The following is a 13,096-nucleotide window of genomic DNA, read 5'->3' as shown; positions in this document are numbered from 1 at the left end:
AGCCGGTTAAAGCAGGCAGTTAAAGATTAACTGGGTAGCTATGGAAACTGCCATGCTGTCCTAGGGGAGGCGAGGGGAGTGGCTTGAATCTGGAACACCTCCACTTGAGGGAACTGCTTGGATATTTGGCCCATAGGTTCATGTGTCTGGACACGGGGTACCCAGCCAGAAGTGTCCCTCGGGGGGGGGGGCTGTAAAACTTTCAGATGGCTCGGTGCTTCATCGGGAAGGGCTTTGAGAGTGGAAGCCTGGCTTTGCTTCAGGTCCATCCCAGTCTCTGCTTTCTAGTCTACCATGACCTAACAGGCCAGGGTTCAAGCTCCCATCACTGTGGGCAGAGCTGTGGCAGGCTTTTCAGGATGGGTTCTCAACCTGTGGGTCATTACCCCTTGGGGGTCATATCATATTCACAGAGGTTGCATATCAGATATTTATATTACGATTCATAACAGTAGTAAAGCAAAAAATAATTCTCTGGTTGGGGGCAGCCACAACCTGAGAACGGAATTAAAGAGTTGCAGCATGGAGAAGGTTGACAGCCATGGCTCTACCCCTTCCCAGACAAGGTGGTTATGGACCGTAATCTAAGAAATCTTCATCCCCTTGTGTCGCTTTTGTCACAGAAACTCGGATTTCCTCCATGCACTCCACACAGAGAGCCCTCTGATGGGGTCAGAGGAAGTAGACACAACATGAGAGAAGCCAAGGGAGGCACAGCGAAGCTGTGGCATGCTGCCAGCTGTGGAGATAACGCATCTCAGCCCCCCAGGTGACAGGTTTAGTTCCTACACTGCCGACTGAGGACACACACCATTACAATTCAGTTGGCCGCTGCTTTATAGGTGGGTGGTGGTGGAGTTGCTACCCCAGTTCATCTGGACGAGGAATTAAGGCTCTGTTTCACAGGACTATGAACTTTGTTGGCCACAGACCATCTAATGGGCCCCATCCCATTGTGCGAAGATGTCTGTAATCATTCTGGATTCCCCTTTGATGGAACTGCCTGCATGTTGCTGAAGATAAGCAGTTAGATGCATCCAAGAAACAGATCCAAGATTCTAATGTCCAAGGGCCATCCTCAGAGAGTCTAATCGTGTTAATTCAGGCTGAGGCTGAGAGTTCATGTTTTTGCAACTCCTAAGATTGCACCCAGCCTGAGAAGCATGAGTTTGGACCCACGTTTTCAATCTGGCCTGGACGCAGGGGAGCTTTAAAGGTTTTGACACCTGAGTCCCACCTGCAAGGATTTTGCTGTGACTGCTCTAGTGTGTGACCTGGCTACAGGGGTCATTACAGCTCACCGCCAAGTGTGTCAGATTGGCAGTTGAGGCTGAGACTCCTTCCATCTTTGGAGGGTGGTCATGATAAAGCCTGCAATTCCAGGAGGAGTGTGTGTTGGTTGAAAGTGATCATCTATATTAAGAGGGTCTCTCCTGGGTGTCTCTCAGGGGTTCCAGGAGAAAGGAATGTTGACCCACTGTGTTCTTGGGAAGACTGGGAGTATGGAGGCATCTTATACAAGGAGATGGGGCTTCCCAGAGTTCCAAAGTGGAGACGGGGAGCAAGCGAGAGCTTTCTAAATTTCCACAAGACACATAAAGTCTGGGGAATTTGATGAGAAGCTGGAGATAGAGGGGGAACTCAGCAGAGTGAGTTGGAATCTGGAGTTAAAATCTAGCCTGGCTGCCAGGGGGAGAGAGCTTTCTATTATCCTCTAAGCTGTGAGCGATCTTTGAGGGATTGGGGGAATGGGGATGATATGTCTGGGGAGGATGAGATTAGGAGTTATGTAATTTGAAGAGGAGGCAGAATGGGGTGACTCTGGCTAAGCACAGCTCTATTAAGTCAAGAGAGACATTTCTCTCTCTCACTTTTTTTCTCATGAAGACTTAAAAACAAACAATCAGACTGTTAATCTGTGCTTCCTCGCAGGTATCACTTGCTGTGAAAGGATGAAATTCTGCTCAAAGGGATCTCAAACCCTAGTGTGAAACTGGTTTTGTGAGAGTGTGAGTCTGAGGAGGTCTTGGTGAGTGGTGGGTAGAAGGTGTTAACAATTCAATTAAAAAACAGTGTCATCCGGAAAGCACATCTCTCTGAACGGTTTTGGAGCTCTAACTTAGCGGTTAGGCTGTAAGGTAGCAATTGTCTGGAAGAGCTCTCCTAGTCTTCTGAGAGGAGGAACTATCTGACTGCTCTTTGGTCTCCTGTATCTAGTTCTATCTGCCCAAAGAGACAGAGATAGGTTCAGCAGTGAAGGTTCAGCAGTGAACAGTGACTTTTGGCAGCAAAGGCCTTTTCCTACATCAATGGCAGTGGTTGGACAGAGTACCAACCAGCTCAGATGAGTCTGCAAATATGACCCCACATCCCTCTATTGGGAAACACCACACACACACACACACACACACACACACACACACCCTTCACTAACCACTGCTGACCATGGCTTCCCAGTTCCCTCCCTGTTCTATCGTAAGCTTGCAAACATCCATGGCACCAAGTCTGAGCTAGGAGTGAGGGAGGGAGATAGCTTTATTAGCTGATCACAGAAGACTGATCCACATCACTTCCTTCTGTTATGTAAGAACGTTGTACAAATCCTTAGGCAAGAATTTGTGTAAGAAGGATGTGGCTCTTCCTTCAATTAAACATGATGATGGAGGCAAAGCCTGGCTCCGTGTACAGATTCCCAGGAGAGACTCCTTGCTGCAGAGGGGAATGTCTATGAGCTTTCAGCCAAAATAAAGGTCACCAGACAAGAGCCTCCCCATCCAACTCTTACTACCTTGAACATGTAGTATAATCAGGCATGATGTGTCACACTCAGGAAACCGATGGTGCAATTATATAAAATATGCCCACTGCATCACAACCCATTCTCTACTCTCAAGGTGCTCAGAATGTCAAAGAGCCTGGGGCCTGGCTTGGGAGAGGGAAGAATGGATGTCTGAGTTTATGGGTTCCTGATCATGAGGTTTGCTTGCTCGACTTCTGATTTAAGGAAGTGGCAACCCAGTACCTCCTCTGAACCACCCAAGAATCAGAAAATCCCTGTGGGTGGAGTGCACTACAAAGGTCACAGTATGAATCTGAAGCTGTACACTCAGGTATACAAGGCTGAAAATACCTTCACTTTCCCATTAAAATGTAATAGCTAATTTAAACCTTCATTTTCTCCTGGAAAAATTAACATCACATAATTTGAGCGTCTTTCCTGGGAGTGGTTTAAGTTTCTGAGCAGTTGTGCCTTTATGCAGAGGCAAAAGCCTGGGTGGAGATGGAAGGGTCCAGTCCTGATCCTCATGCTGTGCAGACATCTACCTACCACAAACTGGCTCGTCCTTGCATATCCATCTACAGGTCACAGCACCCAGCAAGAAGGTCATCTTGACAGGACATAGAACCTGAGACACAGAAAGAGGTTCGCCATTCAGGAAGAAGGTCATATTTAGGAAGCACCTTTACACTTCCATATTATTGTGTGGGAGAAGTATGTGTACACCCTAGAACAGATGTGCTGGGGTGCACAAGTGGCAGTCAATGGGCATCTTTGAGGACTCAGTTCTCTGCTTCAACCACATCAGGCTTTGGAAATCAAACTCGAGTCATGAGCAATTCACTGCTGGCGGCCATTTATGACACTGAAGGGCACAGATCTAAGAAATGGGAGGAGGTGGAGCCGCAGCTGTCCTACAGAGAGTATCAGTCTGAGGCCATGTCTGAGGCCACACACACTTTCCAGTTACACATCTAGTCTCCCTTTTCTGCTCCCAGGGGTCTGAGCTGGAGTTCTGTCTCATGCAACCCAGAAAACAACTGAGTGGAGATCTGTGGATGGAAAATCGAGGAAGAAATAAATCATTCCAGCCTGTGAGACTGAAGAGCGGGGTAGGTGTAAATGTGGCTGGGTCTGGCATTTGCTCAGTTTTGAGAAAACCATGCAGCATTACCCATACACTAATAACCACAAATCCTCCAAGGGCCCCTGAAGATCAGAGTTATGAAACAAGCTTCCTTGGTCTCCAAGGAATCAGGTGGTCCAAGGACTGACCTCTAGTCTCCTGGGAAGTCGTTGGTTAAAATCCATCTGTATGTCCCAGTTTCATTACCAAAAGCAAGATGGCTAGTTTAAACTAAATCTCATCCAGTTAAAAAATAATAATTCCAGGTATGTATAGTTTCTGTTCTAGTAAAGACATTGCCTTAAATTGGAGATATTTTTGAGAATTTTCTATATGAGTGCTGTGTTCACATCATCTCCACCTTCCCTCTCTGCTCCAGCTCTTCTCTTGCTCTCCCAACTCCATTTTAAATTCATGACCTCTTCTTTAACTATCATTTATTAATGTGAGTGTGTAAATGTTGACATGGTTCTTTCTTCAGTTAAACATGATGATGAAGGCAAAGCCTACCTTAATTGATCAGATGGAAGACAGATACACACACACTGTCAAACACACACTCAAGCACGCACACTCACACACACAGGCACTTACAAGCACACAATGTAATACACACAGTCACACACATGAGCACTCACACGAGCACACAACCTGTGGTGTCCATCTATTGATGCTCAGATGTATATGAGTTTAGGGCTGACTTGCTCTATATAACCCACCAGGGAGTTATAGTAAGTAGACTGATCCTTCCTCTCTCAGCAGCTGTTAATTGCTGTCGTCTCTTCATCTAAGGGTAGGATTTGCAAAATTTTCTCCAGTTGAAATTAGGAATTCTTGGTATTTGCTTGAGTGAAACTCTCTTTGTCTGATCAGACTTGCATGGGTGTTGACATGGCATCGTACCTCCCTGCTGTAGGTCGCGATGCCCATCAGTTAATGCTACCCCAAGATTTGAGCCAAAAGGCTCCCCTGCTTCTGCCTGTTTTGGTAGTTGTAGGAACAAGGAACAAGAAGAGGAATCCAGTACAGCAAAGAATTGCACCTTACGAAAAGTTTTTGCTCTGGCTGGCTGGGCAGAAAAGCTTTCCTAAAGAATGTTTTCATACAAAATTTCTAAAATGCTGAAAATACAATAAGATGAACGGCCCCTGGAGGCTATGGCTTAAATATTTTATCTTCTCAGATATCAGTTACACTGCACTTCCCTCCAAGGATCTAAAGTCTTTTAAATATAGCATCTAATTAATCCTCCTGCCATCGATAAATGGCACGGCATCGTTACCCTAATTTCACAGGTGAGGACACAGGACCTCCAGAAGGATCCAGAGGTAGCGACAGCCCAGTGTCAGTCAATGGAGACCCCTGTCACACTGCTGGTGGCTGGCCCAACAGGATATCGCAAGAGAAAACCGCTTGAAAGTTACTACCTGCTGTACACCCCACAGAGTGTGATGCCGTGAGAGGGCTGGGGACATCTCTGATGCCTGGAAGTGGAACAGGAAGGGAAAGATTCAAGATCCAGTTGATGCCACATAGCTAAGGCATCACTTCATCCCCTCATTTTTATAAACAAGGCATTATTTGAAAAATAAGCACTTTCATTAATGAAGTTGGTTCCAATGAAATGCTGTTTCTCTCAAATAACTGGATGACATTGCAGACCTAAATCAGGCCCCACTGCATGCTTCCAGATGAGCAGGCTCTGAGCACACATGGTGTTTCCTCCCAGCCTGTGATGAATTCATTCTCATTCTTATATCATAGAGGCAGACAATGAGCTTGAAGATCCAGTCAGATCAGTGCAACCTAGGAAAGGAACAGCAGGGCACAGGAGTCTGCCATTGCCACTTTCCAGTTGCTCCCATTGTTACTTTTCAAACCATTTTGATGGTTTAGATGCTGCTTTCAGTAACATGGCTGTCACCACTGAGAAAGTACAAGAGAAGCTCTGGAGAAAGATACTTGTGCTCCATCAAAATTTGCCTTTGCATGTGGGGGTTGAATATGGATCTTAGAAAGGAGTTTTAAAAAAAAAGTTTCTCAGAGGAAGCCAGCATTCTAGTTATCCAAACTCAAAACTTCTCAGTTCTCAATTTCTCCCTAAAAGCAGAAGAGAGGCCAAAGTCCCAGGGCTGTGCAAAAACTTCAGACTCACGAAATTCAAATTCAGATATAGAGCTTAGAGCTGCCAGAAGGGGAAAATGATTGAAGAGCAAGGGGGCAAGGGAAAGAAAGGAAGAAGGAAAGAAGGGAACAGGGAAAGAGACAAAATGTTAGACAGGGGGATAGATTGCTGATAGATAGAGATAGAGAAGTGGCTTGATATAGGGAGGAGACAGAAGGAAAACAAGAGGCACTCAGAAGTAGATGATACAGGACCAAAGCATATATGCAGATACTACATGATCCACAGACAGATGATATATACATAGAATATGATAGACAGATGGTGGATATATAGATGATGAAAGATCTAGAAGTAAATGAATGATGGGTGTATACAAAAATTGATAGAGAACAGAAATAGATTGATAGATTATAGATGGTAGATAAATAGATATAGATAGATGATTAATAGATAGATGATAGATAGATAGATAGATAGATAGATAGATAGATAGATAGATAGATAGATGATAAAAGACAGACCATGGAAAAGCACACGTACAAAGAGTAGGAACAACAAAGAAATACAAAAGGCACCATGCCATAGGAAGAATAAACAGAAAGAGAAAACCTGGACTGAGATAGAGAAAAGAGAAGGAGTGTCAGGCAGGAGATGGGAGCCTCCGACCCAAGTTGTAAAATGACAAGGATTGAGTGAGCAGTCTCTAACACAGATAATATTGTCTGTGTAGTCTATAAATATAAAATTAAATGCTGACCTCTCTGGTCCATGTCAAAAGTCCAAGCCAGTGTCAGCACATATTGTTTTTATTTGTTTCAAGAGAAAATAGATCAACAGCATTAACCTCCCAATGAAGAGAGAATTGAATGAATTAAAAAGCAGAACCATAAATCGTGCCGCCTTTATTGGCACCGTGATAAACATGCCCCAGGCTTCACAGGGAGTGGGGTCTGGGATATTTTCAATACCCTGAAGCAGCCTCTTTGCCACCAAGAAAGGCAAAGAGATATTAATTCACCAACAAGAAAGGAAAAGAGACATTAAGACCCAGGCCCCGTTCGCCCACTTTTCCTGCCTCTATCCATCTCCATATGACAAAGCAGTGGCACACACTTCCAGAAATATTGAGAAGGAGGACCTGGACAGAGGCAATTTGGAGAGGCTCTCGGCTAGCCAGGGTGCCAGGCGCCAGCTTCTGCAAGACTGGAGCAGAAGAGACCTGTCTGGGGAGACAGAAACCAGCCTGGATTTCCAGGGCCAAGTCAGGCTGGGTGGCCAAGTTGTCCAGGTCACACCTGGCCTGTGCCATCACACCCTGTCCCCTGCTTGTTCTCTGGGCTTCAGCTGTCTTGGGCATGGGAAGTGCTGCTTGCCAAGGAGGGAAAAGGCAAGGGTTCCAGCCCCAGATTCACACCCAAACCAGGCACCTGCTTAATAAAGTGGTCTTCCCACGGCAAAGGCAGTTTCGTGTGGCACTTTAGCACTATGCCCATGGGATGGAGCAGGTCTTGCTTATGGTGTTAGAGTTTGTCACCGCACTCGCAGAGAAAGAGAGTGATCCATGATCAACTTGACCAGTTTAACCCAGGGAAGCCAGAGGAGTAATCCCACAATTTGGAGCCTCCTCCACACCCAGATCCCATTTCCTTGTCCTAACTTTCCCTTTCAGCATTTTAATTCTGTGGGCTGTGTGGAAATGGAATGAATCCTTCACAGCCTCTGCTAGGTTCCCCTTGATAGTGGAAAGGAGGAGGATTTTATAGGAAAAAGAACACCAAAAAGATAGACACATCAGACTAAGAAAAACCTACATTTATCAACAAATGCTATGTATTTGTAAGCCAATGTCAAGCAGATTGACTAGATCATTAAAACTCAAAGCTAATTACCTCTTGGAACAGATTTACAAAGCAGTAAAGATTCTCCAGCTATTAAAATATTTTCAATAGAGAGTCTACTAAGCTGCTTCATTCTGTGTAGCCTCTCCTATTTCCGTAACAGGCATTCCAGGGCTGTGTCTAACTGGGATGAACATCCGTCATGGTGACCACACAGCTGACTAGAAGCACACTTCATTTTCTAAGCAGTTAAGGTAACATGATCTTCTCCCCACCCCCCAACCAGTACTGGGGATCGAACCTGGGGCATTTTCAGCTAAGTCAAGTGCTCAACCCCCGAGCTACACTCCCAGTCCTCAGTCCAGAGACATTTTGCCTTGGTCCTGTGAGTGTGTATAAACGTGCTCAGGTGTCTTCTTTGGCAGGAATTACTGGGATCTCTCAACTTAAGATATTTTTAATTAATAGGAACATTGGAGGCACAGGTCAGCAGTAAAACTCCTGGTTATTTTCTACCAGTGTGGCTGAGAGAGGGCGTTTGCTTGGAATCTACCAAGGGGAGACTGGGAACTGTCTCAACAGCTTAGTGGGAAAACATACGTCCGGAACTCACCAGTTGGGGTTTTGAGGTATGGCTCAGTGATCATGTGGTTGCTTATCATGTCCAATGCCCCAAGTTTAACCCCCAAAACATGATTAATGACAATAATAATTGTTGACAGTGTGTGTGATTCTCGTGATACACTTTTTCTAAGTGGTCTGCCCCACTTTGATATGCTTCGTTTCCATAACACCCACAAAGGCAAATTATCGATCTGTCTATCTATTCATCTGTCTGTGTATCTATTGATGCTTTCATCTCTTTCCTGGGTCCTGCCTGGCAGCATCCCAGGCTTTATGTCACATCACCCTCAAGGCTGCATTCGCCTTCACAGTTCACATTTGGTTCGTACTGCTCAGGTCTGCTCTGTCTGATTGGACAGCATGTTGCTTATAAGAGGAATAAGGGGAGATTTGATGACATTAGCCCCTGGCTCATCACTGAGACTCCAAACCTCATTCTGCATAACGGTGTCTGTGGTCAATATGCTCTTCTTGAGTGAGGTCCAGACCAGTGCCCACTTGCTCCCTCTCCTCTGAGGCTGCCCTGTGCCTTCACAGTGCCTCTCTATGAGAGCGCCTGTTTGACTCTAGATCTCTTGCTCAATTGCATCTCACTGCACAGACAGCACTGTTGGTGTTCATAATTCTGTCTCTCTTTGGAACCAGCTCCATTAGTTTCCTCTGCTGCCTTCTTGCCACAGGCAACAAGGAAAAATGGACCAGTTCACAGTCCTATAGAATCCTTTTCTTTCAGCCTCCAGCATCCCTCTTCAGCCCAGAAGGAAAGGTATTCATGTGGCTGGACTCACACACATGCACATGAGTGTCTCCATTACTGTATCAGACTTTCCCAGGCTCCTTTGGGTTTCAGTGTATATGGAGTGTCTCAGCCAGAGTTGAGTCATGGAGCCATATCTTAGAACTAATGGGATGTTCTCTTTAATATCACCACAAATAGAGAGGACTCCGAGCCTGTGGTTTGGCTAATCCTATTTCTCTCTTTCTATCTACTTGCCTAGTAAAGATATTTCCAACAGTTTAGCTTGCCTGTGGTTTATAGGCCAGAATATATCATCCACCATGTCTGGGGCTTCAGAGACAGGGTGACTATTCCTAGGTATGTCCATTTGTTGCTCTGTATATTATTGGAATACAAATAACCTACTCTAAAGACTCACATATCAAAGACTTTTACCCCACTGTTGTTATGGAAAGGTAACTGGATTACAAGGGCATTAACTTCAGCAATGGATTAATTCATTGATAAGTGTATGACTGAACGGAGGCAAGAAGTAGTTGAAGAAGTGGGTCACTGTGGACTGTCTTTGAGATTCTGCCTCACTGCCCTCTACTTCCTGGCTGCATGAAATGAGCCTCCCTGCCTCCCTACTCCCTCCCCACCATGATACTCTGCCTTGTGTTCAGTTCAATGGATCCAGCTGACACTGGGCTGAAATTCAGGGACCATGAGCCAGTGTAAATTATACCCACTTTGAAGTCATCCTTGAAAGGTTCCACAGCTGGGGAGGCCCAATGAAAGATACCTTGCTTCTCTGAGTCCATTTATCTATTCTAAAAGGTGAAGGTTACTAAAGTACTAAGTTCAAGGTCCGAAATACCCATGTGAAGCACCTGAAAGGGTGGAGCACACATGTCAAGGCACAGATGCTCTTCAGTGGGTGTTGGGTTTTCTGTGGCCAGGCTGGCCACACAAAAACTGATAACTTGCAGTTCCCATGCACCAGGGAAGGAAAGGGACTGTGTTTGGAGATCACCTCTGGCCCAGCTGACCCTCTCCACAGCACTGGTAAAGTCAGTTCTGTCTGATGGAGGTCTAGCACATCTTTCCACTGATGACTAGCTCAGGGCATGCTCCAAGACACACAGTATATTTCCCATGCCTGAGCAGAGATGTACCTTTGGGTCCATACTGTGGCTTCTCTGCCTTAGCTCACCCTGGGACCCAAGCACTATGTCCTACCAGGAAGTAGGCCACTCCGTGAGGGTTTAGAAATATATATCCAATACGTAAGAAGAAGCCATCTTTACCTCACACTTGCTAAGAGATATGGACACCAGCCCTGTTCATTTCCCAGTTTTTTGGAGGAAAGATGTTTCAAATTCAGAGATGATACCACCAAACCTACCACCATGATCTTGGCCTCAGAGTATCAACATAAGGATTTGTTTGTCAGTAAATGTGAGTCAGTGTGTGTGTGTGTGTGTGTGTTAGATATTGAAGAGCATTTCAGGAAAAGGAGTGGAACACACCTGCAGCAATTCCAGTACTAGAGAAGCATAGACAGGAGAACTGAAAATTTGAAGCCAGCCTGAACTACATAGAAAGATGCTGTCGTAAAAAAAAAAGTCAAGAAGGAGCCTATTTACCTTTCCAGGAGGCCAGTGCCTTGCGTTTGTTTGTATAGGTGATTTTCTTTGCAGGAGGTGGAAGTCTGGTCTGTTCCCTTGTGGATGGATTGCTTGCTTGACATTGATGAGACTAATTAACTCAGGTGGTGTAGACACTCTAACTGGATATTTCAGGATAAAAAGATGGGTTTTGGCATGTGTGAGAAATAAAAGTCTTAATCTCCTTTATCATTCACTTTTATATAGAACTTTTATTAACATGTGCTAGAGAAGAAGACGTAAGAGATAAAACATCTTTGCGCCAGCCACTTTCTCGGGAAGATTGGCAGGGGGCTGGCCCACAGATCTGCAGAGAATCACGCTGACTTATTGCCTGCCATTAGGAGGGAGTGTTCATTTCTCATTTGTCTGGATGGAAAAGCCTTTTCCATAATAGTGAGGGCTAATAGCCCCACGAAGAGTAGAGTTCGGGCTCCTAAATTACCAGGGTTGGCTGTGTCCCAAGTATGAAGATGCCCTGGCTTTCTGTTTCTCATTTCTCACTTCTCATGTGAGCACAAGAGAGGCTAACCCCAAATCAGACCTCCCAGAGGATCAGAGAAAGCAGCCAAGCATCCCAGCCTTGGGTAGATATCGGAGGCCCTTCAGCTAGGTGTGTTTGGCTGAATTCTCAGGATTGATTGAGGGGGTTGACATGATGTGAATTCAGCCTAATGATTATACCTTCATTTCTAAGATAGTTCTAATTCTCTCCCAACTCAAAAAAGGCTGCATGTCCCCCAAACAAGAGGACTCTTATTGATACTATACTCTCTCTCACACTCACTCTCTCTCTCTCTCTCTTACACACACATACACACACACACAGGCACAGGCACACACAGGCACACACACACACACATACACACACACACACACACACACTCCTCCCCACCAAGTGCTTAGCCACAGGGACATTTGTGCTGTCACAATATACTACATCTTCCTGGTTATTTGGGCCACTCACAACCTGGGAGACCAAGCTCCAAAAACAGGCAAGAGGTGACAAGTCCAGTTATTGATCAAGTTTTACTCACATCAACCCTTTCACCCCCTTCAGAGGATTAGGGACATCATTGCATCTGATGCTATGAATATAAAATCTACATCCATGACATGAGCTATGATGTCATCTGATTCCACACTAGAGAGAAAAGCTTAGAGGTGTTGGAGTAATACAGCCTGATGGGTAAGCCAGCCAATTGCCATTTGTTGGTGCTCACTGAGGGAGCTGGGTCTGAACGGGTCAATACAGGAAGCTTGACCATGGCATTCATCATGTCCTAAGCACATCTCGGTCCCAAGTACTAGGTGTCCTCCCTGGATGCTCTCTGAGAATGGGTCTGGGACTTGTAACCAGTGGAGGACCAGAACACACCCAGAGCCCCACCCCTGGATTCCAAGCATCTCCTAGTCCCTCAGCACTGCACATTTTGGAGCTTAAAGGCTCCTCCTTATCTCTGACAACAAAGTAGAGCCCAGAGGTGTTGTCATAAATTTACACCCTTAATAAAACACTACAGTATGTTCAAAGTTTTTCCAAAAAGAAAGAAATATAAAAGAAGAAAAAAGAAGGAAGGAAAGGAATGGCAAAATACACTATAAATTTTATTTTTTTAAATGATTATAAAAATATAATCACTTATAAGTGGATACTAGAAATATAATATAGATAAATATACTAAAATCTGTACACCTAAAGAAACTAAGCAAGAAGGAGGATCCTGGGTAAGATGATCAATCCTCGCTCAGAAAGACAAACGGGATGGACATTGGAAGAAGGAGAAAACAGGGAACAGGATAGGAGCCTACCAGAGAGGGCCTCTGAAAGACTCTCCCCAGCAGTGTATCAAAGCAGATGCTGAGACTTATAACCAAACTTTGGGTAGAGTGCAGAGAATCATATGAAAGAAGGGGGAAATAGTAAGACCTGGAGAGGACAGGAGCTCCACAAGGAGAGCAACAGACCCAAAATATCTGGGCCCAGGGATCTTTTCTGGGACTGATACTCCAACCAAGGACCATGCGTGGATATAACCTAGACTCCCTGCACAGATGTAGCCCATAGCAGCTCAGTATCCAAGTGGGTACCCTAGTAAGGGGAACAGGGGCTGTCTCTGACATGAACTCAGAGGCTGGATCTTTGACCACCCTCCCTTTGAGGGGGGAGCAGCCTTGCCAGGCTACAGAGGAGAACATTGCAGCCAGTCCTG

Source organism: Meriones unguiculatus, chromosome 14 (genome assembly GCF_030254825.1).
Source record: "Meriones unguiculatus strain TT.TT164.6M chromosome 14, Bangor_MerUng_6.1, whole genome shotgun sequence".
NCBI classification, from domain to species: domain Eukaryota; kingdom Metazoa; phylum Chordata; class Mammalia; order Rodentia; family Muridae; genus Meriones; species Meriones unguiculatus.
This window is presented reverse-complemented; position numbering follows the sequence as displayed.